The sequence below is a fragment of the Idiotropiscis lumnitzeri genome, chromosome 18 (assembly GCF_059441095.1).
Source record: "Idiotropiscis lumnitzeri isolate Australia: NSW breed Sydney's pygmy pipehorse chromosome 18, RoL_Ilum_1.0, whole genome shotgun sequence".
Taxonomy (NCBI): domain Eukaryota; kingdom Metazoa; phylum Chordata; class Actinopteri; order Syngnathiformes; family Syngnathidae; genus Idiotropiscis; species Idiotropiscis lumnitzeri.
The window spans coordinates 10,784,091-10,810,527 of NC_142408.1; the positions used below are offsets into that span (position 1 = coordinate 10,784,091).

At 40.5% G+C, this 26,437-nt stretch overlaps 1 protein-coding gene across 1 annotated transcript in view; it reads left to right on the top strand.

Moving 5' to 3' along the window:
* The window catches only part of bcr (BCR activator of RhoGEF and GTPase), a 71,265-nt gene that overhangs the window by 2,564 nt on the left and 42,264 nt on the right, over positions 1-26,437 (top strand). The window lies entirely within an intron of this gene.

The following is a 26,437-nucleotide window of genomic DNA, read 5'->3' on the forward strand; positions in this document are numbered from 1 at the left end:
TTTATTTTTTACTAGTGATGGAATGCTCACTTAAGTGAGCTACATATTCAGTCGACAGATAATCGGGCCTAAATTGAGCATTTTTCCTCTTGTATGACCCAAGTTCGCAAAGGCCAGATAATCCGATATCTCGAGTGTGTTTAGAGGGACTTCATTTCCCCAATCGGTTCCGAAAACTGTTGAGGCTGACCATCATAAACATTTTTAGTGTGATTGACACCAAGCTTGGATTCTGAGATATGTGACATGAGACGAAACGATTACTAATTAGGAAGCAGCCTTGAGCTTGCGCTATTGCCGGACAAAAATAGACAAGTAACATATTGTGTCGAGTGTTTGAATAATGGGTTGCCCAAGTCATACACTCCAGTTTATATGACAGGCAGAGTTTACGCCTGCAGTTTCATGATCCGGTACGATTAGATGACTCTTTTTTCTTTTATTGTGTGCACCGGCCAGTAGCATGACCTGTAGCACTGTGCTGCCCCTACAGGCCAGCTTGGTACTACAACTGTGATTGTCGGTGGAAATATGTATGAGTGGTGTGCTGCACAAATTATTTTAAGGACATCATAGACTATAGGTGCAGTAAAAACAAACTTTATGATTTATATGTTGTGGGGTCACACAATTGAAATATCACTTGAGAAGAAAAATCAGTTTGTGTGTATTAAGGCACTAAAGGAAAACATTTACCACTGTCTTATATTATTGTTTTGCCTCATGGAGGTTCACACTGTTCTGGGTGTTCGTTATCTTCATTTCGACTTTGAGTGCTAAATTTCGTTGGATTATGCAGCTGCGAGAGGCACACTTTATCCTAATTCCAGAGTGAGTGCATATTTATCACATCATTATTCTGGGATGTGTTACCGCCTGAAATCAGATAGCACTCATTGCCTAAATTTCCTGTAGATGAGTCTCCTGTCTGTGCATCTAGAATTCATTTATTTGAACTGGGGCGCTGACATTGTGGCCCTGGTTGAAATCAAATGTGATGGGGGGTTTTTTTTTTTTTTGGTGCTTTGTTTTGCTCCTCCAGGCAGGATGTGATGGGCAGAGTTGTACAAGAGCTCACATCCTGCATGGAACATTTGCAGCCAATGTGAAAGATGTGTTGAAGTGATTTTCACTGGGAAAACATTGCCACAACCATTAAGATTGTGCACAGTTGGCAAAAAAAAAAAAAAAAAAGAAAAAAAAACAACAACAAATGGAGCTCAGTTCAAGCTGCTGCGTTGAGGATTATCACTGTGCTCTCTGCTCTCTTTGTTTTAGCATCTTTTCCACCACAACGAGCTCTGTGGGGAGGAAGATGGAGGATTTTTGTGGAGGGAAAGGGTGGGGAGATGTGTTTCAAACTGATGTACTATTTAGCAGGATAATCTAGATTGGTGAATAAGAAGTTGGTTCGGCACCCTGCGGAGTTGGACCCTGCTTTTTCCCATGTTTGTATTAAGCTGATGACGACCAACGTGGGCATCATGCTGACAGCGAAAGCGAGGATGATGGTGATGATAAATGTTGCATCATTTCGGGCCCTGATGTTGCGTAGTCGCAAACCAAGCAGGACACTTTGAGCGCACGAGGCAGAGCTGTCGTCTCTCGCTCGGTTGGTCAAGAGAGGCCCAGATGGGAAGATCTCGCCCGTTACATAACGGGAGCGCACACACCAACACCAACGGGGCGAGAACAAGACACGCGTCGTTTGCTTAAACACCTTGAAGCCGCTTGCCCCTCAGTAGTACTTGTGCGAGTATTAAGACGAGGTCGCAGGCGGCAGTGGGAGGCCGTCGCCTCTTTCTTTATACGTGCGCGTGCCGAAGATGCGTGACAGCAAAATAATGGAGGTGACGGGATGTTGTCAAGCATGTCTTTTGTGATAATGACAGAAAACAAGAGAGGAAGGACATTAAAGGAACTATTTTTTAGTGTGTCCTTCAGGGGGAAGGCTTTGCAAGTTAAAGGCAAGGAGTAACAAAAAAGTGTAGAAGAGGCTTGCTGTTATATTTCATCAGGCCGGTGTTTTGTTTTTTTCTACATTACATGACTGCAACTTTCAACCGGTTCCGTCCGGGGTTACCACAGCGAATCACTTTCATGATTCGTTTGGCACAAGTCACCTATTTCTTCCTGGCCTTGGGACCGGCAGTGGTTGGGCATTGGGGGATTGTCTGGGCATCAAACCTCGACCCTGCTTGAAAGCCAGTAGCTTATAAGGTCATATATTGTAGTTCGGTAATACAGTGGAAACGGCAAACAGGAAACGCCTCTTAGGAAATAAAGAGAATGGAAATAAAGGGGTCTTCAAGTAACAACAAATAGTGTTACTAACAACGCACATCAAATGATGATGCAATTGGTGAAATAAATACCATTAACTCGTTACCAAGGCAGATAACATGGCTATCAAGAACGGCTAATGTCAGTCCGTTTCCATTCTGACGTTACTTCATGAGCAGAGAAACGACACATTTTTCTGACAAATCATTACTTAGTACTTTTGCTATAACATTTGAATTTGATCTAGAAATCAACATTTTCAACCAGCGTGTCTACAATTGGTGAAATAAATAACTGACTTGCTACCGAGGCAGATAACATTGCTAACTAGCATGGCTAACGGCAGAGAGTTTCCATTCTGGTGTTACTTCTCAAGCGGAGAAGAACGGAAAAGCTACTCGTTTAACATAGCTAACTAGCATGATTAGCGTCAGTTTGTTTCCGCTCTGACGTTACTTGACAAGCGGCGCGGATTAATTTTCTGAGAAAACAAGTGATATTTTGAAAACCCACAGAGTAAATAAAAACTATTTACTCAAAACACTTCCGAAGAATACGTTTAATGCAGCAAGTACTAGTGCAGAAAATTTATATGGCCCAAATCATATTTTATATGCAGTTTAGTTTGACACAAAATTTGAGTTTATTCAAGGAATGACTGTCTTTGCTTTTTTTTTTTTTTTAAACACCTTGCCCGTAAGATTTTCAAAAGTGTTTTTCCATCAACATGTTAATGTTAATGGAAAAAAAAAAAACACTTTGGGATTAATCAGCGGGTTGAAATGCAAACTGTTGTGCATTTGGCTGAAGATGCGTTCAACAAACACAAAGCCAGCAGGAGCATTACAATGTGTGCCGGGATAGAAGATGAGATTAGATTTGTGGAAAGGTTGAATGAAAGTGATTAAGCGTTGGGAGGATTAGTACTGTTAGCAGGCCTGTCCACCGCTATTACTTTGAAACATGATGTGACGTGGATCTTTTAGCAATATTGCTCGTTGCTAAGAAAGCACACTTGACTTTCTAGTATTTTACAGTGAATCAAGTGGTAGCAGAAAGGTTCAAGTTTCTGTCTCTGCTCATCGCAATGATGTTTTTGGAAGGTCTCCTTACTGTAAGCCGCCGGTGCCCATGCGTGTCTCAAGGTGACCTGAATAAGCTTCGCTGTATCAGCATTGCATTGTTTTTACATTTGAATTGAAGCAGTTGAAATGAATTCCCTGCCACCGTAACCCTCATAAGCATGACCGTTACAAAAAATGAATGAATGGACCTCATGCAGTCAGCGTTCGGAGCTGCTGCATCCAGCCGCGAAGCAAAAGAGTGGCAAAGCGCCAGTGGGTGTGGTGTGTTTTGAAGATGAGGTGTTGTAAATTGGAGGGCCGGATTGCGGCTCTCCTTGCCAGCTGGATGCTCAGTTTAGCCTTTTACATGGGACTGTTGAAAACCTGCTCACACCAATTATGCAAAAAAAATAAATAAGATTGTCTGTTCACCTCCATACTTGTATCACACGCGGAAGCGCAGCCTCAGAGTGTCTGCAGTATTCCAGTATTTATACAGTGGATATAAAAAGTCCACACACCCCTGCTTGAATGGCAAGTTTGTTCTGACACTGCCTGGTACTGTATTTGGAACTGCTCATACTTTCCTCCACTTTGTCGAATGCTCCAGTTCAAAGCTAAAGGAAACCTGCCCAAAACAAAATTCATTTTGGAATTATGGCCAGAAAAAGGTCAAGTTTGTTTTAAAAAATTTGCAAACACATTTGGAATTTTTCACATAGATTTGAGAAAATATGTCGCGGTATGATGAAACCAGGCTTGAAGTTTTTCACGTTAATTCTGCAAACACCACAATTCACATCACCGGAAAGAACAGCAACCAGTACATGGATGTCATGTTGCGGGAGAATTATAGAACACTTTTAAGTTGAAGTCAGTATTAGCACTAGACCTTCTTACTTTTGCTAACACTCAAAGGTATGGCAGTAAAAGTCTACGAGAACATCTGAAATGTATTTCCGGTGTGTGCTGATTCTCATTTCACATGAATTAAAATTTGAACTTTGCATCCAAATTCATCATCACAGTTGTTTGTTTGTACTCTTTCTAAATGATGAGTTGTACGGGTTCTAGTTCACATTAATGGTGGAAAATGTTTTTTTTTTTTTTTTATATATAAAAAGAAAACAACTGACATTTAGATGGGGGTGTGTAGACTTTTTCTATATCAATCAAACATTGATACAACTCACCTTTGCATTGCTTTGCTTTAATATCAATTGTGGTTAACCTTTTTTTCCTTTTCTTAAAAGCAGTTAAGAACGTTAACTGGAGCACATTGTGTTTGGCCTTAGCTGTTTCACTGTCACTGGCCTGCCAGTTTCTAGTTCATCTCTGCTTTATAATGGTTGAAGGGTCCGGGGAAAAAAAAAAACCCTCCATAAACCGAGCGAGTATTTATTGGTGATAAGGGCGAATGGCAGCCGAGGAGTGCAAGCGAATAATCATCGCAGGAGACTAGCGACATGCCATGCCAAAGTTTCCAGATAATAATTCCTGATAAAATGGACCATTTCTTCTCATTTTAGCATCTGTCTGTATATCGGTTTTGAAAGACAGCCCTTGTAGTCAGATGCACTTGGAAAATCCCTTCTGGTAGATCACCGCCACCCCACTTCCTGGCTCACCTCCTATCAGCTGCTGTTATGTGGACTGGTCTCTTTTTCTTTGTTTTTCAGTTTTTCTGCGTATCCTTGGTAAGACGCACGGGGTCGTAAAACACAGGCAGCTCTCTAAAGGCATGGGGGATGGTGTAGTGTGCTAATGTGTGTGCGTGTGTGTATATAAAGACCCGCTTTATTTACTGCGCAGATCAGAAGCTGTGATGGCTTCTGATGAAAATGAATAACCGATTGCGCCTCATTCGTCTTCATCATGTGCCGCTCCTGTCTAGACATTAAAGGGGCAGTCTGCCCATTTTTGATGAAAATTTACAGCATGTCGGCTGCTTGTGAAAACTGTTGTCGGGTCGTGTCCTCGGCGTCTCTGAAGCTTTGTTAAGTGTATTATTGTTCCAATTAAAAGTCAATTCATTAGTTGCAGCCTTTCCGTCGTAAAACAACTAGTACTCTGTTTCATAAAATTGTCATCAACACACCCCTAAAAAACTACATAACCAATTAAGTGTTTTTTGAAGTGCAATGGGGACGGATCAGGAAGGTGGTTGCCGTGATGCTACATTAGCATCTGCAGCTATCCCTTTTCTAAAATGACACGGTGACAGTAAGGTCAATTTTCAAAAAGGTGGTAATCATTGTCTGCCTTTTGGCGTGATTGCTACCCTTTACCCAGCTATGATGATAATTTAAAATTCAAGTTTTGTTTAACTCTTGAAACATTTATTTATTGTTTCAGAAGACCTTGGTTGAACTCTGATTTGTATCACTCGGTAAAAATACATAAAAGAGCCACCAAATGGACCAATAAGGTCTTGTCATGAAAAAGTATCGGCAAAATAGAATGCATGCTAATTTGCTATCAACATGAATCGTCAACGCATTTGTCAGCTTCAGTTTGTTCAGCAAGTATGTAATTTAACGATTAAAGTAATTCCAGTGTAATCCACCGATGAGCACGAACAGTCACTGCTGTGACACACGTCACCCACATGTTGTCTTCTGGATTGGGGCTGGGGGCGGGGCAGTCAAGCCAAAAGCAGTCTAGTCATGCGAAAATGTAAACTTTAATCTGCCCTCTTTTGTCTGGGAATTACAAACTAATTCTGCTTAACATTAGCCTTTCGCCTCTCTCATGTAACACACCATGCTAATGCGTCATGTCCTATATATTTCACATGGGATTAGCACCAAGCGGCTAGCTTGTGCCGGCGTGTTAAACAAATGTTTGCCCTGCTTATGTGAGGTTAACAATATAGAAACGGACTTTAACTGAGGTCAAATAAATGGATGGTTTTTATGTCGCCATCTAGCTTGGTAAGATTAGGACGAATCGTAGACTGAAGGCTGTTTGTGTTGATGCTAGTCCGTCTACAATGTTGCATCTTCTTGGTTAAATTAACCATTTATCGCCATTGGAAACACGAGCTAAATATGAAATATTGAAATACTTTTTTTTTTTAAGCATTTGGAGCTACAAACCACCTTGAACGTGATTTAACACATTTCATGCACAAGACAACTCAATGTGCAAGTGGAACTGATTGTTAGCAAGACTGCCTGTCCAGTCCTAAATTATTGACGCTTTGCTTCGCACATGTTCACTAATGATACAGAAAAATAAAAATAAAAATCTCCATGGATTTACTCCCAAATCTAGTAGTAGTCCCAGCAGAGTGGAAAAGTCCATATTTCACTTCCTGTTGATATAACGACCAGGTGTCCCAATACTATTGTCAATTTTATGTACACACTGACGTCACTGTGGCCCCGCCGCGCTCTAATTCCATCTCATTGTGCTGTGTTTGCTGTGGGCAGCTTGATGACTTTGCTCAATAAATAGCAGTTATTAATCACTGCCAGTGCTTTTTGTGTGTGTGTGTGCGCGTGTGCGTGCGTGTGAGAGAGGTGGTGGTCACGAGACTGCAGGATAAAGTAGCCGTGCTGTAAAAATAACAAACACATTATCTGGCTAATGAGCTAAGTAGCTGGCTGTTGGCAGCCGACCGTGATTCTTTGGCGAGTGCAGTGGAGCAGAGTTGGAGGAAAAAGGCTTCAAAAACAACACTGTAAAAGAAAAAAAAAAAAGATTGAACTACATTTGTTCCAGGCTGGGCACAGTCTATGATTCCAGTAGCCTGTCGTAACGGCATAGTTTTGCTTTAAGAGGCACGGAAATGTGCAAATATGGATCATACATTTACCCCGTTGCGGTCTGAGTTTTAAAATTATGAGTAGAACGTTCATTAAAAATATAACCACCACATTTAAAGTAGCAACACCCACTAACAAGTTGCAAGTGAAGGTAGCAGCAGTGAAGTGAAGGCTGGACAAAGCACAACACAACATGCATGCAGTGGTGGACGGTCAAGGCCTTCTCTGCTGGCCTAACATAATCGAGAAATCATGATCATATTCTTCATATTGATGTCATGTCATATATCCTCGTGTTGGATTTTTAGGAGAGTTTTTATCCAATCAGAATTCAGGTAGTTCGTGTTGCTAGGCAGATTTCCTAATACCAGTAGCACGCACTATTCGTCCGAGGCCTTCAGTTACAATTGTGTGGGCGTCCCTTCTGTGTGAGTGTGGGGGTTTTACAGTTGATCCACCGTTGGGATAGCCAATCAAATCACGAATTGATGACAGTAAGGCGGGAAAAGTGGATTTAGTTGCAGATAGACTTGGAGGCCATATTGAAGTATTACGAATGTCCAAATATCTTTAAACTCCTTAAATGGAAAACTATAAATCCTGAATGGTAATTGCCCAATTTTTGTGAAACATCTTAAAGATGAAAATTGTCAACGTACAACTACTTGAAATCCGTTGTGGTGGTGGAGAGGAAGAATCATAAAAAAAAAGATTTCTAGCCCTGACTGTGTAATTCGTGCCATTCAGTAGGAACTAGCCATTGAGTATATTTAGACTTCAAGGGACGGCCTCTGTTGTTTTGGTTGGGATTTAGTTGCCCACAACCAAGCGACTTTGGCGATCAACGACTACGCTAATGATTTTGCCTTAGAAAACTCAAACTGTTTTGAAATGTTTTGTGTCATTAAAAGGTAGGGCCAAAATGACACGGTTTTTAATGCATTTTTACTTTTGAAAAAAGTGTCGTGTAAACACTCTTGACCACAATCTGGTCTTGGCAGCGGTCTGCGCAGTACTGAGTGCTCTTGTTTAAATATTGTGAATGAAAGCAAGTCTGTGAAAGTTATTATGGTGGAACTTTAAAAAGTTTCCTGGATAATTTACAGAGCAGATCCCAAGAGGAGGAAACTGCTTAAGTGGAAGATTTGTCAGAAGCAGAGCAGGATAGATGCTGAGATAGAATAAAAAAAAAAAAAAAGATGATTTCAAGTTGACATTTTCATTTGTTTGGTATTTGTAAAAGTTTTGGCCGTAGATGGAATGGATAAATGCGAGCCCGTGGGGAAGCTCCGATTTCATGTTGTGAACTGCCCCCACCCACTCCCCCAATCTCTTCTCTGAATGGCCTTCGGTAACAACCATCCTTCCTTCTGCGCTATCTCTTTTATGTCACTTTATACCCTTTTGTCGCTCCGCCTCCCCCTTTTATGTCTGCCTCTTTTGGCTTGTGCACTGCCTGCAGCAAACTTTGCAACAAAAGACGCAGATTTTAAGCCTGATTTGCCAACGACAACTGTGAGAGTTCACTTTAAGAGATGGCACTTTTGTGTAAAATACGGGACACTTTGGGAATTATTATCATTTCCCGTTGCACAATTCAGCTCGAAATGACGAGTATTTTTTTCATTTTTAGGCTTCCGAAAAGTTCAAGTGTACTTTGAGCAGGTTAAGAGAAAAGTGAATGGAAGTGACTTATCTGCAGTCAGTCATTAATCGGAAGACTTTTAAAGGGCTTTCATCCCAAGATGTATGGTCTCTTAGTCTATTGTTCTCTGCTTCTTGTCAGACAGGCAGCAGAATCTGAGCCAGCGGCTTTCAGACTTATTTTTCTTCTTACCTACCCGGCAGCAAATTTGAGATAAAAATTATGGATGGATAAATCCCTTTAAACAGTCATTGATGAAGAGGAAATTCTCTTATTTGACTATCAAATGCAGGACGAAAACCTAGCGTACATATCTGGGGAAAAATATTAGTGATGGCTAATTTAAAAGTTCCTTACAACAGTTAATGAAAACGTGTTAAAAAGATTACTAGTTTAGAACAACAACACATAGATCCATTTTCCCCCTTTTCCATTCCACATTACTGACTCAGCAATTCTCACCTTTTTTTAGGGCGACTGGTTGGTTTCCCACTTTAAAAAAAATCTGTTGTGGACTCTCAAACAGAACCATGCTGCAATTCACATCAGTCCGATCGCTAACATACACCAACGGTTGAGTCAAACAACTTTCAAAATAAAAGCTTTTTTTTTTTTTTTTTTTTTTTTTTACATTTAACTTTGACTTTGACCATGGGCCAAACGTTGCATTTAATGTAACTTTTAGATACGAATATTGATACACTTTTCCCCATCCTTGCGAATGATTCATTTCCGGTTGTCAGGCATGTCTTGTGTACCTACTTCGTAGCTGTAGCGTTGTTTTCTTTGAAAACATCAAATTTATCTGCTAATTTGCTGTTTATAGTTGGTTACTCTTCCACCGTAATGCGGGTCAGACTTGTGTTAAAAGTGTACCATCTAAACAAAGTATCAGGTGTTTCTCTGCTCTACACTTCAATTTAGCTAAGCTGTTAGCATGGGTTTGTCAGTCTCATTTCGTTATCACTTTTTTCTCGGAGTGTCACTTGGAGCACTTGACATCAATCTCTAGTGTTGACGACATTTGCTTAAATGTCGTCATTGAGAGATGGAGATTAGTGAAGCAGATAAGCCGTGATAGAACAGTGTTTAGCCATGTTAGCTAGTCGTCGCTTGTGCGCAGCAAGTTAGCTTCGTGCCAAGCATTTCACTCGTAGTTCCTGAGCAGAGGTGGAAGTAGCAAGGATGGGTGACTGTTTGGAAAAATAAATAAATAAATAAATAGCGCTGAGGTCAGACGTGCTTGTCGCCATTTTCACACTGAGGCAGATACAATGACGTCATCAACAAGTGTTATCACAATTAGTCGGTAGAGTCTGAATGTTATTTATAGCTTGTGTTTGTCCATTTTCTATGATGTGTACTGGTAAGGTGTGCTTATATTTGTATTTGTAATATTTAATTTTTGCACAAGGTGTCATTTTGTGAACAGACGGCAGTACGGGCCAACTCGGTCTAACGGGACTTGCTCCACCTCTGATACGGAACACTGGAAAGCTATTTGGCATCGTTTAATCTGCCGTCATTCATTGTAAATAAACGAAAGGGTGATGATGACGTTATTGAGTTATTATGGAAAAGACGTCTTTCATGTTAACCCAAAATATGAAGGCCATACACAAGCTGCACGGTGTTTGCAGTTGTCTTTGAGTTATATAATTTTCTGTTTTCCGAAGATACTCACTTTTAGAAACCCTCTGATTATGTTTTATGACATGATTCTGCTTGCGTTTCTTTATTGTGGGATTCCACGCTTCCTGCCAAGTGTCCACATGGTGTCCACATGGCCAAAACGGTCTCATTTTACAGAGCTTTTCTCGTTTCCTTCCCTTAGTCTCACTTCATTTCATGTTTTCCTCCTCTTGTTCTCTGATATCTTTGTGTGTCACTGTCTCTCATTTGGCCCACTTTATGAGCCTATAAATGGCAGCGCTTGCTCAAAGCTAATTGCTTTTGATGGGACCCGGAGACATTTACTCTGTCACATCTGCGAGATACAGTAGTAGCTTGTCAAATTGGCGAGGGTTTTCCGGTACTGCCCACGAACAATGAAGCCTAGAGGAGGTTGGAGATGTGAAACTTAAGACCGAAACCTTTCTCAATCCATTCATTATTGATGCTGCACCCGGAGGAACTGGCAGTTGTAACATTGGGTGTTGAGTTCCTGCTTTGCACGGCGCACCCTCGGGTCACACTGGCATGATAACCGGAATCTCCTATGTCCATGCATTACAAAATTACGTAGAAAGTGAAACCGAAATGCATTTAATTTCCAGCGCAAATTCTGCGGGTAAATGCATCAGTGATTCTTAAATTCAGAGTTTCGCTTTCGGGTTAGATGAATTTGAGAGTAGCAGGATTGCACTTAGTGCGTCACAGTTTAACTCGAGGTTAAGATTTTTAAAATATCAACAATGAGAAATGGTTGTGAGTTTGTCTGCCTCACAGTGAAGCAGTCCAGGTTTGAATCTCATTTGGAGTTTTTGTGTTCCCGGTTTTGTTGGGTTTGCTCTGTTTACCCACGCCAGTCATCATGAAGTGCTTCTAGAGACTGGTTCTCCAGCACACCAAGGACTGCCTTCCTCCCACTCTGGACCCCTACCAGTTTGCATACCGGGCTAACAGATCCATTCTAAACTCTCACACACACACACACGACCATCCTTACTTTGCAGAACAGCAACGTGATGTGTTTTTATATATCCTATTCAGTATTATTTTCCATTGCACTAACTATTTTCTTATTTATCTAATTTATATATTTAACTGAATTATTGTTGTATTGCACTGGAGAGGGGAGCTCTCTAATCTCGTTGCACACTTGAGTACAATGACAATAAAGGGATTTCTGATTCTGATTCTGATTCTGATTCTGATTCTGATTCTGATATTGTCCATTGCTTTGAATGGTTGATAAATATTGAATATTGTATTCCATGGCTCATAAATGGGTTCAGTGTGATTTTTGGGAGCATTGTGCTGGAGAAAGAAGTGACTACAGTATGAAAGCTGGCCCAGCTGACGGAGTATCATATATCATCATTCACAACTTTGCATAGTGCGCAAAAGAATGGGAATGATTTGACCCACAAAAATGTGTGAAAATTGTGTTAGGTGGCTCAACTGCTACTAAGTTTGCCGTAGAAAGATGAAATAGTAGTGGACCAGTTGTTTTTTTTTTTTTTTTTTTTTTTTTTTTTTTTGCATTTTCAAACATTAAATAGTGAGGCAACATCACTGATTTCAATTTTTTTCTATATAAATGTATTCTTTTTGATTGACTGATAAAGGCTGTGGCAGCTAGGTGGGCAACTGGTTCGCATGATGGCCTCACAGTTCAGGGGTGTAGGGTTTGATTCCGGCTCCGGCCTTCCTGTGTGGAGTTTGGATGTTCTCCCCGTGCCTGCGTGGGTTTTTTTTCGGGTGCTCCGGTTTCCTCTAACATTCCAAAAACTAGTGTGGTAGGTTAATTGAACACACTAGATGTGTGCCTTGCGATTGGCTAGCAACCAGTCCAGGGTGTACCCCGCCTCCTGCTCGACGACAGCTGGGATAGGCTCCAGCATCCCCGCAACCCTCCTGAGGAGAAGCGGATTAGATGATGGATGGATGGTACAGGCTGCAAACTGGATCAATACTAGAATAAAGTTGCAAAATCTTGAACCAAATTTTTTCACGACCCAAAACATGAATTAGAACAGTGTGGTGTAGACTTATCATACAATATATGGTGGATGCTGTATTATGTAATGGCCTGTGACATAGCATGTTTACCATGCAAACAAGAAATCCAGTCAGTCCTAGGACATTTTCCCAACTCCTTATTTAGCAGTGAACAGCAATGTGACATGTGACCACCGTGAGTCACACGCCAGTACCTGGGAGGCCGGCTGGAATTGTCGCGCTGCGGGGGACGGTCATCTGCTTTAGTCTGACATTCAAATCCATCAAGCACGAATAACAGGTCACATGCGTTCACAGATGATTCAAAGCTGGTTTGCTCTGACGCCAAGCTGTAAATGTTCTTGTTTACAACCAAAGCGTCACCGTACAAGCCGGGCGTAGTGGCAACATATGATGACACGGTAGTTTAAATCACAGGTTCCCACCCTTTTCGACGACACGGTGCAGTTAGCGCCGAACCCCGAGAGACCTCGACCGAATCCTTCTGTCGCACAAATATGCATTAAGTCAAGTAAAACAAACACTTGGACTTGAATCACTGTACAATATGTACAAAAATAAATACTGACTCACGATTAGTCTGAGCCCTGAGGCTGAGAAAGTGGTCATAGCTTGGTTCAACGTGCAACAGTGAAGATCTGAACATGCTATATATGGTATTTATCCAAGTCATTCGATTTTTTTTTCTGCATTTTTCTTCTTCCAAAATAATAAGAACAAAAAATAATAATAATACAATGATCGGTACGTAATTAAAAGCAAACCAGTAAGTAATGTCAAACTGAGTAATAAAATAATGTTGAAAACAACAAGATGAGTCTATTTCATGTATCATTTTAAAGGGAAGATATTTTTCAAACATTTCCAATATAACGTTTTAATGCATTTTCCATCTTTTTATTTGTATTCATTTGAAAATTGTGACATTTTGATTGAAATAAAATATATTTACCAGTACTAACAAGTGATAAGTTTTTTTAAACTAATCAATCGCGAAATATTCAATATTAGTCTCATTTCTCTTGTCCATTTTTTTTTTTTATAAAGCTTGTATATTTAGTTGAGTAAAATATTTGAATTAGTGTTAAATAAAAAAAAAAATACAAAGTATATTTCGGGTTAGAGACTGTTCCAATAGCTTTCTTTAATCCTTGAATACAATTAATTAACGATACGCCAAAGATGGCATGTGTGAGTGCGTAAATAATTTGGAATTCTTCCAATGTGCTAGTAAGAAACTGTTTAAAGTGAAAGGACGTACAAGTTCGTCGGCAGTGACGCTCCTCTAAATTTGGCTCCAAAGTAAGCAGAGGCCAACTGCCACAGGAAGTAAATAAAAGTCCGTTTACTTTAGTTTTTTTTAACGCTTCATAAAAATTTTAACTAATCCCCAAAGTTAACTTTGACAGCCCTAATAGTTATGTATCTTAAAAACAAAGAAGAACCCAAATGCAACTGGCACATATTCGCATTCTGCTTTTGCTTCCCAAAAAGTTTTTTTCGTCTGATTTGAGTGTAAATGTACAGCGTAAACTACAATTAACTGGCGACTGGTCCAGGGTGTCCTCTCCTCTCAGCAAAAGCTGGCATCGGTTCCAACTCAATAACAATCCTATTATGTGAACAGAAAATGGATGGATGGATGTGCACAAAGAAGAAGAAAAGCTTTGGGATTTACTGTATATGTGGTTAATTAGTCAATCTGTGGTTGGGGGCCAAGTAGAATCCTCCACACCTCCCTTCTTGTAGTTAATTGGATGATGGCCAGACAGTGTCTCCAGGTATATCCTCATGTGTCACCTGAGAGACACACACACCCCCACACACACACACACTGAAACGTCTTCCTCTAGACGTGTCACGTAGTGTGCCTTAATGAAAATGACCGCTGGGCTGGATTAAAAAACAAAGTGAGCCAAACTTTACCCAACCCTCACTTAGTCACTCACTTTGTAAACACACACTTGATCTGAAATTAAGCAATGTGCTATATAAATAAAGTTGTATTGAATTGTCTTAAGCAAAGGTATGTTTCTGTAAGACGTCTTCATATGTGGAATCATTTTCAAACAGACCGCGGACCGTGTGACTCACTTGCGTTGTGCAAAAACAGGCTCAAAAGTAAAGTACAAAATGTGTAATTTATTTAATTAAAACGAACTGTGCAAATTAATGATATATATGAGTACGCCTGAATTTGTCAATGGCTACTTTCCTTCCGCAGTCCCTGGCGGGTCAGAAGGAGAAACATTATAATAACAACAACAATACAGAAAAGGAAAGAAAAAAATCAACTCAGAAAAAACATGAAAACTGACACGTCGACTAACAGAAAATAAACATTAATAATGAGACAGATTTGTTGTCTTTTCAACCACTTTTTCAGATTTACTTTAAAAATGCTTCAAGTGGTGTAGTCTCTTATTTGAGGTGGGGATCTCATTGCACATCACAGTACCGATAACCTGAGAAAACCTCATTACTGACGAAATTTGACAGACCAGGAGCAGATGGATGGAGTGTTTTGGCAACCTCACCTCATGGGAGAAAAAGAAAAATACATTTCATTTTAAATGAAAGTGATCAAAAGCATTACAACAAAATGCATGTCTTTGAAAAACTACAGTATTTAGAAAAGAAAACATGAACAAGGTTTATTCATTTAATTTTTTTTTCAAATTCGGCGGGCCGGATTAAAACGTTAAACGGGCCGCATGTGGCCCCCGGGCCGTAGTTTGCCCACACCTGGTTTAGTCACTTGTCTATAAACGCTTATGCCACCCGCTATTGAAAATATGTTCGGCGTGAAAGTCGACTTGTAGTTAAAGCGTGCCACCGGGTTGACCTCTGCGGGACAATCTATAGCTACAGTGCCAAAGAGCAGAAGAAAATTGAATAATTGCATTACCGAAACACCGCGTCCGCAAATATTCATAAGCGTATTGATCATTTAAGTGCGAGTTCGGCCATCAGAAGATCTCTATGAATTTATCAGCAGAAAGAAGTCGGCGTGGGCGTTGCGCTCGGAAAGCTTTCAACATCATGTGGCGCAACCCCACTCGGGCGATGGTATTACAGCTGAGCTGCGGAAGAGAAATCCCTTCACGGATCATGAAATTGCCAAGGGAATCTATTTTTGCACCATGTGACTGGACATTAAATGGCAAATGCATGTCACGTGCGAGAAATGAGCAGTGCTGAATGAACGTCTAATTAAATCTGGCCTTGTGGTTGTGGCGCTGTGCTCCTGGTGAATTTTATATATCCAAACCTACATGAGCGTGCAGAGCCAGTACATAAAAAGAATCTCATGAAAATCAGATGGCTTAATTTTTATTAACTCCAGCAGGAGAGTTGTGTGTTGGTTAGCACAATTACGCAACTGAAGACTATTTCATGCTATTTGTAGAGAATGGATAACGGGTGTACAGAATTACTCAAAAAGATTTTTGGTTATTTTTCTAAAATATTTATATTTAGTCCAGTGCATTTTATAGTTAAAAAACTAATGCTAAAATTAAAAAAATAAATAAATAAATGTGACCAAAATAAATTGAAAACAAGATTGCTTTTTAAAAAAAGATTATTAACTGAAGCTACAATTTACGTTTATAAAATGTTGTTTAAATCTCTGTCAATTAATTTCATACGTGCAATTTTGGGGTTTGTTTTAAGTGTATTTATTTTGATATTGCTGTACGACCGTACCGCAAAAGTAAAGTTGCACATTCGTTTGGGAATTGTAGTTTACTTTATTTCACAATATTAAGTGAACTTTATTATATTGCACTCCTCAAATACACCTTACACACAAAAATAACAAAACAATAATACTAAAACAATTAAAAAACACAACTAAAACCAAGAATAAAATAACGAACCTACTCTAAAAGCTTATTGAAACTAACTGAACTATTATGAAAATTACCAAACTGCACCAGTGTTACCTGTCGTAAATATTTGAATCATTGGGTTTGTAAGAGGGCATTTTTTTCACAAGTATGTGAAAATATTTTGCTTGGATTGTCGTTGCGTAAAATTAGCAAAACATAACAGCTAGCTAAAGCACGCTATTTCCACACTAAAGAGTCTCCTTTATCAATTTTTGCAGTTTCCACCCACCCAACCCGACATTTGACACGCCATTTTTATCATGTTAGCTGGCACACATGTTGAGCACTGTTAAGTGGAACAAGCACATTGCTGGCATTTTTATGGTCCACATTGCGGATGAAGAATGTCCTTCAGTAGTCTGTCAACGCAACGTATCCTCGCATACTATTTGAAAACGTGATTGTCATTTATAGCGTCACTCTCGTGTCTCACGGTTACAGGTGACACATTTGGGCACGCTAGCTCTGCGATGTGTGGTTCAGGATGAGGCCTACGCACACACGGCTCGAACATTTGGACTTTTGGGACTTTGCAGAGAGAACATGCAAGCATGTCGAGCTCCGACAAGGCGTCAGATTAAAAGTTATGTGGCTTCGTTTCACAAATGCTGATGGAGCTTTTTTTCTGTCAGCCTCAATGTTGTGATCAGAGGGGCTAAGTCTTCGCCACCGCCTGTGAGGATTCAGCGTGTCTTGTAAAGTCTACAAATGTAAGATGATTTGCCAAAGAAAACAGTTTGGAAAATAAAACATCCTGAAGTCTGGAATATGTTCCTGAATTATTGTCAGGTATCGTTTTTTTTTGTTGTTTTTGCATAGCCCGGCAGTAAATCAAGTCACGCGAAATTTGCAGAAGTCTCTTCTGACGCTAATAATCTATTGAAAACGTGGTCTGATTCCCAAACGTACAAACTTGAACCCATTTGAATGTTGAGGTTGTACTGTAATTTAAAAAGTTTCTCGAAATACGATACTTACAGTACTACATGTTTTTGCGTGATTTTGACGTACTTTTCATGAAAACATTCGGTCAAACTACAAGTCGCACGACAACTGGTGCATTCATCGTCTGAAGTTCCACTCTATGATATTTTTGTCTTACTAATGAAAATCGAAAGATTTCTGCAGTGCAAAGTCATGCTCAGATGAACATTTCCCCCCCTTTAGATGCGTCCCCATCTCTGTTCACTCTCTCCATTACTTTACTTTAAAATTCATGTGCCTGCTCAGCGTCTTACGTAAGTGAATTAAAAAGCAATGCAGTGCTTGGTTTTTCTTGGGTCGCTTTCGTTGTGGGAATTCTCCCCAGCTGAGGGAAGCGCGTCCGATTCGGTGGTGAATCTGCATGTTTCGGACATGATTCATCATAACCCCTCCCCGTCTCCAAAATGGCTTTCATTAAAGTGAAACTCACTTCTGTAAGACTTGAGTGTTTGCGTGTGTGGACTCAAGCACTTAAACGAGAGGTCACATGCTTCTAAGAATAACCCTACTGAAACATTCATCGATCTCTCTGACTTAACAGCTTGTGTATTTGAGAGCAGCCAAGGTTAAAGTGAATAAAAGAGTGATTGTGCGCAGATTAAAGGATGCTATACTACACGGTTGAATGCATTTGGATCAACTGTGGAACATTTTCTGTTGCCATATACGTACCGAGGACAGATCTTTCTCCTTCGACTCACTATTACCATCACTTTAAGGGGAAATGGACGATTTGAAGGAATAATAAATTTGACGTCTCTTTGAGATGCCAGTGTAATATGCTATGTGTTAAATTGACGTACTCGGCAAGTTCAATTGTTGCTACATCCTGGATGAGCTTCATGGTTTCCATAACATTTAAAACATTTGCATCAAATCAGAAATAATTTGACCCAGCTCAGATGTCGAGTGCAGAAAAAACAGCTGTTTTTAGGCTAGCATAATTTGGCTAACAACTGGTTATGTTGACTTTGGTGTATAAATTCTGGAAGAAATTAAAATGATTACAATGGGGTCTTCAGATAGTTTGTGTTTTAAATAAGAGAAATAGTCAATACAATTGCACATTATAAGAACATACAGTTTTGACATAATGAAATTGAATGTAAAGACTAAGTTTTTTTTGGGACAATTTTGCTTTAGTTCAATGGACTTTGTGCTGCTCCTTCTGATGTATGCGCAGTATGAAAAAGACCGATATATGCAAAGACGCGGCACGGTGGGTGACTGGTTAGCACGATGGCCTCACAGTGCAGAGGTCGTGGGTTCGATTCCGGCTCCGGCCTTCCTGTGTGGAGTTTGCCTGTTCTCCCCCGTGCCTGCGTGGGTTTCCTCCCAAATTCCACAAAACATGCATGTCAGGTTGATTGGACACTCTAAATTGCCCCTAGGTATGATTGTGAACGCGGTTGGTTGTTCATCTTTGTGTGCCCTGTGATTTGGCAGGCAACCAGTTCTGGGTGTACCCCGCCTACTTCCCAAAGATAACTGGGATAGGCTCCAGCGACACTTGTGAGGCGAAGCGGTACAGATAATTGATGGATGGACATGCAAAGAATTGTTTCACAATTGACAGCAGAAGATAAAGAATCTATGAGTATTTAGATAGGGACGAAAAAAAATATATTTTTTTTATTCATGATATATATTTTCACTGACTTGGTTTTGCAAATTTTATTCTGTCGAATATGTATAGGCCTCAAAAATCCACACTGGTCGGACCCAAATTTTATACACTTCTTCTGTATGATCATGAGACATTCAGGGTCTGTTTTGAAAGTTATTGCATTATCCAGTATCGGTACTCTGTATTGGAGAGTACTCAAATATAAATATCGGTACTTGTAGTCTTTCTTGGTCTGAAAAATGTGGCATTGGTGCATCACCAAAATATAATTCCTTGCTGAAGTATCACCCAAAGTAAACTTTTGCGATACAATTGATGATGAAGATGAACCAAAGCTCATGATTCTTTCCCACGGCCTTCTTCCAGTTCCGCCATTACTCATCACATACTCACCCACACACTTAACTACACTCAAACTGGATTTTAGTCGTCCCTAGTTTTGGGTATCGGTGGCCTACCATTGATGAAAAGTGGGTCACTCGCGGGTCTTGGTGAGCTATTATTTGTTGTCACTCGAGTGTAACGAAGCCCCGCTGGCCTTTGTCTCACTTCTCAAAGGATAATGGGCTCCCTCTCGATGCCATCCCCCTCCCCCCCCTCTGGTCGTTCGTCCTTGACCACTGCTTGACTCAGCGCCGCCTCGGGCTCACTGCCAAGGGCTCGCTGTTCAGTGCTATAAGGTGAATTACTCTGGCATGGTGCTATGACAACACTGTCCATTTGTGCATGCGTGTTGACTTGCATGGGCTTATTTGCTAATTTGATTGACTTCCAAATAGGGGGGGGGGGATGAAGATAAGAGCTTTTTTTTAATTATTTATTTATTTATTAAGAGTTTTTTTTAGGGATTGCTTGTTAACTGGCAAAGCTTTGAAACATACAACTCTGTACTCTGTTTGGCATTTTTTTCCCCCATAATGCCACAGGTTAAGTCTGGGTATGGAAAAAATGCCTAACGCAAATCATGCATTGCAGACATCACCAAAAAAATTCAAAAAATTATGAATAAATATTATAACTTTCAAGCATATTGGTATGTTGGTCAAATGCAAAAAAAAAAAAAAAAAAGAACATGCGCAAGTATCCTTCAGGATTATGTGGAAAAATGCAATTCATTTTTTTCAGCATTGAGCGAAGTACGTTCAAACATATTTGCCAGTCAAAAATATTTTCTCCATATTGGCAGACACAAAACCTGAATAAGACAAACATGAAACACGCCACAACATAGCAAGAACATGAAACAAAACAAAACATATTTAAAACAAATGTCCAAATAGTCCGAAGTAAGCCGAGGTCACAGGTCCAATCATCATATACATACATGTATGTATCCATGTATGTATGCATGCATACATGCATGTGTGTGTGTGCCGTGCGTGTATGTGTGTGTGTATATACACACAGTGAATAAAACACAGTGAAGTCTAAACGTGGAAAAGTGTAACTTCTCACAGTGACTTCGCTCACCAAAGCCAAAATGTCAATATTGCATGCGGTCCACTTTTTAACACTAATTTGTGTTAATTGTTGCCATGCACTCAGCTTCCTCTCTTGCCCTCGCAGTTAAAATGCAGCGTGAGCTGGATATGGGTCAGACCACCTCCTTTGACGTGCATTGTGTGAGCTTTAGGTGTGTACGTGTGTGTGTTGCACTGATATCTCAGTAGTCGCCACGTCTGTTTCTGCTTATTGTCACGGAGACACTCACACTATTTAGGAGGCTTTTGTCTGCAGATAGGAGCTGGCTCCCATCGAGAAATGGTTGGCAAGTCTGCTATTGGGATGGAAACATGGCGAACCACTTTAATGTTTCTCATCTTGCACATCGAGAAGAGACAATCGGTCTCTCTGTTCTGCCCTTTGGTAATGACTGTTTGTTTTTGGTAATACAGATGTGTTGTCACTTTTTGGATAAAACATTTTCTCTGTCCTTTTAGGCTCACCCTGCTGGGAAATGAGTACGGAAGCATTATTATGCAAGCTTTTTGGGGGCCAGGCTGAAATGCCAAAGAAAAGGCGGAATTTTGGATTACTAGAGACGTATAGAATGGCTGGGGTTAGAACTAGATGTTCGGCTTGCAAAATATTGTCGCAAACTTGCTTTTTTTTTTTTTTTAAGTTCCAAAAATGTTATTTCCAAAGAACTTGTATATTGAAGTGGATGGACAGTCAGTGCATAAGTGTATCATAATCTCATCTATGTTTGAGGTTATTTGTAAAAAAAATTTTTTTAGGTTAAAGGTGGAAAAAAGAAAAAAAAACAGATTGAGGCCAGACCTTGTGAGGACTTGTACGTTCTTTTTCCTTCCCCTTTTGCCTCCTTCCTGCCACCGTCCTTCAGACGCTTCAGCGTGCAGCACCCACAAGGGAATAGTTGCAGTTGTGGTTACTCAGAGTTGATTTGAGGACCTTCAGGAGTCTCGGTCTTTAATTAGATTTTTGTTCTTTGGGCCACAGTGCTATTTCCAGCCAGTTCAGGATATTTTTTTTTTTTTTTTTTGCTTTACCCCATTTGCAGAATGGTCTTTTGTGCCTGCTGCAGTGGTGTGTTGCGGTCAAGTTGTCCATGTTGCTTGAAAAAAAAAATAGAGATTCAATTCGAGTCATGACTTTAAATGAATGGCCTTTGTAGTCAAGTCAGGTTTATTTTTATTGGCCCTTAATCACAAAAGCGTCTCAAAAGGCATCCCAAACCCACTGTTCCAAACAGTGTGTGCAGTGGGTAACATTAATCACATGATGGGATGCTGGACATCAATAGTTTAAACAGCATGACTGTCAATCAAGTCACGAGATCCAAGATGGTGGTTCTCCTTAGGACCGGTAAGCCGATGCAGAATCTGTTCACTGTTGCCCCTTAATGACTAGGAGATGAAGAGAGAAGCGACAATAAAACAGCCCAAAATCCGGCTGGCGGTGGATGGGGAGGGTTGGAATGAATTAATGGTATTTAATTTATTTTCATTTCATTCAAAGTGGAATATTTATTTATCACACATGTAAATTGATTGATTGTTCACGGAAGAAATTAAACTCGGACGTGAAGGTGCTACTGCATTGACAAAAATGTAACTGAATGATTTATACACCTGGGCTGTGTTGGTTTTTAAATGGTGACAAAATGCATAATGTATCATGTGTAGGGATCATCGCAGCCTTGCGCAGAGAAGATGCTAAATAAACTTCAACCCGTCCCACTGTGCGTTAGCGCATCGTGTTTGTTTACCTTTGTGCATACGCTTGTTTCAGCTATTCAGGCGTACAGAGTTTGCCTCTGGGTCATACAAATGTGTGCTTCCAGCTTAAATGGGTTTGCCTCTCGTGACAGCTTAATGCGCTGAATATTGACACTCGTAAGAGAAAAATACAGTCCGCCTATCTGCTTTGCAAGTTAAGCAGGTTGACGAAAAATAATATGGCGGAGAAAAGAGACGCACAGGGAGAAGCCGCCCATGCCCTGTGCCGTAAATATAAAATACCAGAAATGTTGTTGTCATATGATGAGCTGGAAAGGGAAGTGAGGTTTGAAAAAGTGGATGCTACGGTCAACGGATAAAATTTCCGACAGTTAGCGTTATCATTTCAGTTATTGTTACGACTGCATTTCGCATCTCAGATTCCTCGATTTCAGCTTTTCGCATCTGTCGCCCTTCTGCAACAAGAAACGAGAAGACAAAGTGGAAAAACAAACATTTTCTGTCATCCCGATATTTCCTTTTGCATTTTCTTCCCATAGTTTTTGTGATCGAAGGATGGATAACTTGTCCCATGTGCAAAGTCACATTAATTTCCTTTTAAAATCATGACAATAACGATAATCATGATCATCTTGGTCATGATAATCATGATATGAAATGTCCACACAGTTTCATCTCTACGAGCTACAAAGGACGTCAGACTGCCATCAAGCTGACGGTATTGAACGAAAACAGGAAGTGGAAACCGTTGCTACCATAATAAAATGGTTATCCATCCAAGCTAAAAGCACAACAAAGGAGAGTCGACAGCTTTGAGATCGATTCATCACGTGTTTTGCGTCTGAAACTGTACAGAGCTAAATCCTGCTTTTGACTGACTGAACATTTGTTATTCTCAGCGTATTCTCCTGTGCTTCCTGCCAAACGCACGCACACGGCCGCGCACGCGCACGTACACGCGTGGTGCGTCTGATTCATTGTCACACATACGCCTCACGGGCATGATGACTACTTTGTTCTTCTACTGCAGTTCCTCCTCTTGAGCTGTCTGCTGCGCAATGTGGCATTTTCATATCTGGGCGCTGACAGTTTGCTCTGTGCGTGTGCGCTGTTATATTTCCATCTTTCGTGTGGCACAGCCCTCCGCATTACACCTTTTATTGTGTGGCGATTTGTCTTTCGGTGGATATTTTGGCTTGGCCACACAAGAAAAATGTTCAATTTGACTGTGTGTGTGTGCGTGCGTGCATATATGGCTACAAGCATGTGAGACTGTGCCTCTCTGCACATCTGTCGGGTGGTGGAGAAATTGTGCACCATTTTCACGTGAAGTTACCCCACCCCCCACCTGCTCTACCTTCCCTAGTCACTACACGTACACACACATGCATACGCACCCTTTGAGAATTTGTCTTTGTGTGAATGTGTACAACAAGCCCGAGGCCCTTCCTTCTCACTGTGAACACTTATTCCAATAATGTTATTGTTGTATTTATTGATTTATTTTTATTTTTTTTCCATTTTCACAGTCAGGAAGGGGGTCTTCTCGTGGCTTCGCAACACTTCTTAAGTTCCTTTTGGTCAGGCAGCAGACATTTTAGTTAGGCTCCAAATTTATAATGACAATGTTTGACGCCATGCCTGATGCCATTTCAGGGTTATTTTCTCCATTCTCAATGCCTTCTCCACATAAACATGGCTTTCAACGCTCGTTCTTGAAAAACGTGATTCCACACTGTCTATTTCACAGAGATTACCGCCACCATTGTGTTTGATGTTTTTCTTTGCGGCGCAGTAGGCAGCTGGTGAATTTCTGGATTTTGTAGTGGATCAACAATAGAGTAGAACTCAGTCGAGAAATATTGCTGTGTTTATGTTGCGCTAGTACACAGAAGATACCATTGTAGATTATGGATCGTACCATTTGTGATACTAGAGAGTGTGCGCGTGCGTGTGCGTGTGTGTGTGTGTGTGTGTGTGTGTGTTTGTTGCCATTTAAACAGCTAAAAAAACAGCTGTGCCACATCATATTTGGATTTTCAACATTTGTTAGACCAAGTCTGGGTTCATGGTGGAAACCATAGCAGCATTTTTTTTTTAATTGGATTTGTCATTTGGCTACTTCCTAACAGAAGGTGAATTTCATAAAAGTTTCAGTGCGAAATCAGTGAACCCGCACAAAATTCGGCTTTAGCAAAACCACATTTTTATTTATTTTTTTTCTTTGTCATTGCAGATGCGGTCTACGGTACGTTTATAAGCATTTCAAATGGTTTTGGGATCAAAGTTTGTGTTCTAGTTATGGTTTAAACCAGCGATTCTCAACTGGTAGGTCATGAATGGAGGATGTCTTACTTTTCGGAGTATTTTGCCGTCGTCGTTTTTGCTACCTGGTTCAAGGTCATCCATGTCTGTTTTTTTAAAGTGGTGTTGTCATCCATTTTGACAAGGTGCAGAAGGTGCACATATCTGTTTTCAAATGTAGGGAGTAAAAGTAAATAGTGTCACAAAAATAAATCCTCTCAAATTAGCAGGTATAGGATCTAGTAGTTTGTTCTCTTTCATGCTACTTCAGTCTGTCAAACTGAATATTTGCTGAAATGTCACTAAAAACAGAAAGAAATATGCCGGTGTATTTTGTTTCCCTCCTTTAGGCAGGCACATTCTAAGCTTGGAAGTGGCTGGAGCTACCGGCGCTCTAAAAGTACTTACATGGCTGAATGCTCTCTTGTATATTCAAACGGCACCCGTGGGCGTGCATCTCTATATGAGCGGTGCCATGCCCTCACCTGCTTGCCGTGTCACGTTACATAAGCATGCTAATGTTACCGCTAGCGCCACAATAACGTGAAAGCGAAAACAAAGCGGGGAAAGAGGAGTGGAGGCAGTTAGGCTTAGAGGTCTGATGTCTGGCAGAAGACGATACACATAACAGAGATTGAACAGATTAAAGGAGAAAATGAACAGTCACGATTTTGAGTGACAGGCCGTCCTTCTTCAGTTTGTGTCTTGCACACACTCCACTCATGTCACACTCTTTCGTTATTTCTTTTGAGCCCAAATTGATTATTTTGTGTCTTGCCTTTAGCAGTTAATGCCTCCGGAAACAATTAACTATTTAGCTTTTTTTTTCATGGGATACCTTTAAAGATGCACGTATGATTCGTGATTTGCACTTCTGCCTCACACTTTTGAGGTTTGGGGTTTGACTTTCTCCCCCAGCCTTCCTGCATGAAATGTGCTTGTTGTCGGCCCTATAAATAAAGGCAACGAGCCCTAAAAATAAAGGCTTTTTACATTTAGTGTATCGTACAAAGTGCTTGGACCTGGAATTCTTCCCAACCTATTGTTGATGAATATTTAACCCTCCCAAGTGCTCCAATTCCGCTTTTCTTTGGTTAACATGTTCATTGGAGGCCTGGATGACGAAGTGACTTTTCTACTGCTAGGATTAATGGCACAAGTGTGCCCTTTTGTGGGTGAAAGGTAGGCCTTCCGATATTAATTGCAGTTTTTTTAGATTGATTATTCTACGATTGTCCCAGCAATTTAATCGAGTACTCGGGTACTAATTAATTGGGCATTTATAAACAAGAAGCGTCCCCATGTCACACTACAGTGAGTGTGCGTGGGTTTAAAAATTGGGACAGACTGTCTTTTATGCACTCTTCTGCTCTATAACTATAGAAAATGGATGATTGACACCACAGCACACAGAACAGAGCAGAGCTTTCTGGTGTACATTAAAGATAAAATGCTGTTGTGGGAGCTCACGGTTAAAGAACACACGTTCACACACTTGCCTGAACTTCCAGTACTGTGTCCCGTTGCTAAGGAGACCGGGCCTAGATTAAATGCATCCAATAATAAATACCGTAGATGAGAGGAGCTTCCTTCCATCATACAGCCCTTATCATATCTCAATTCCGGTGTTGTTGGTCCTTCCAACAAACTCCCATGCGACATATAGACGTACGTTAGCTGAACTCATTCTTACTGTATCTATGTAGACATGCAAGTATGTTATTTTGGGATCATGTTCTTGTCCCCCATACGTGTGAATTTGATCAGAATTTGTCTGCGGGAGGGCGGCTATAAATTACGTTGCGTGTTTGTGAAGGCTTTTAGCAGCGTAATGGCTCTTTGCGAGTGTTCATCCGTTGCAGGTAATATAATGCTGGGATGCGTCCGTCAAACTGGCAGAAGGTCAGACTGGCACAGTGCCAGTATAAAGAGGGTTGACGATGGGGGAGGAGAAGATTCGTAAGTTTCATATTTGGAATACAC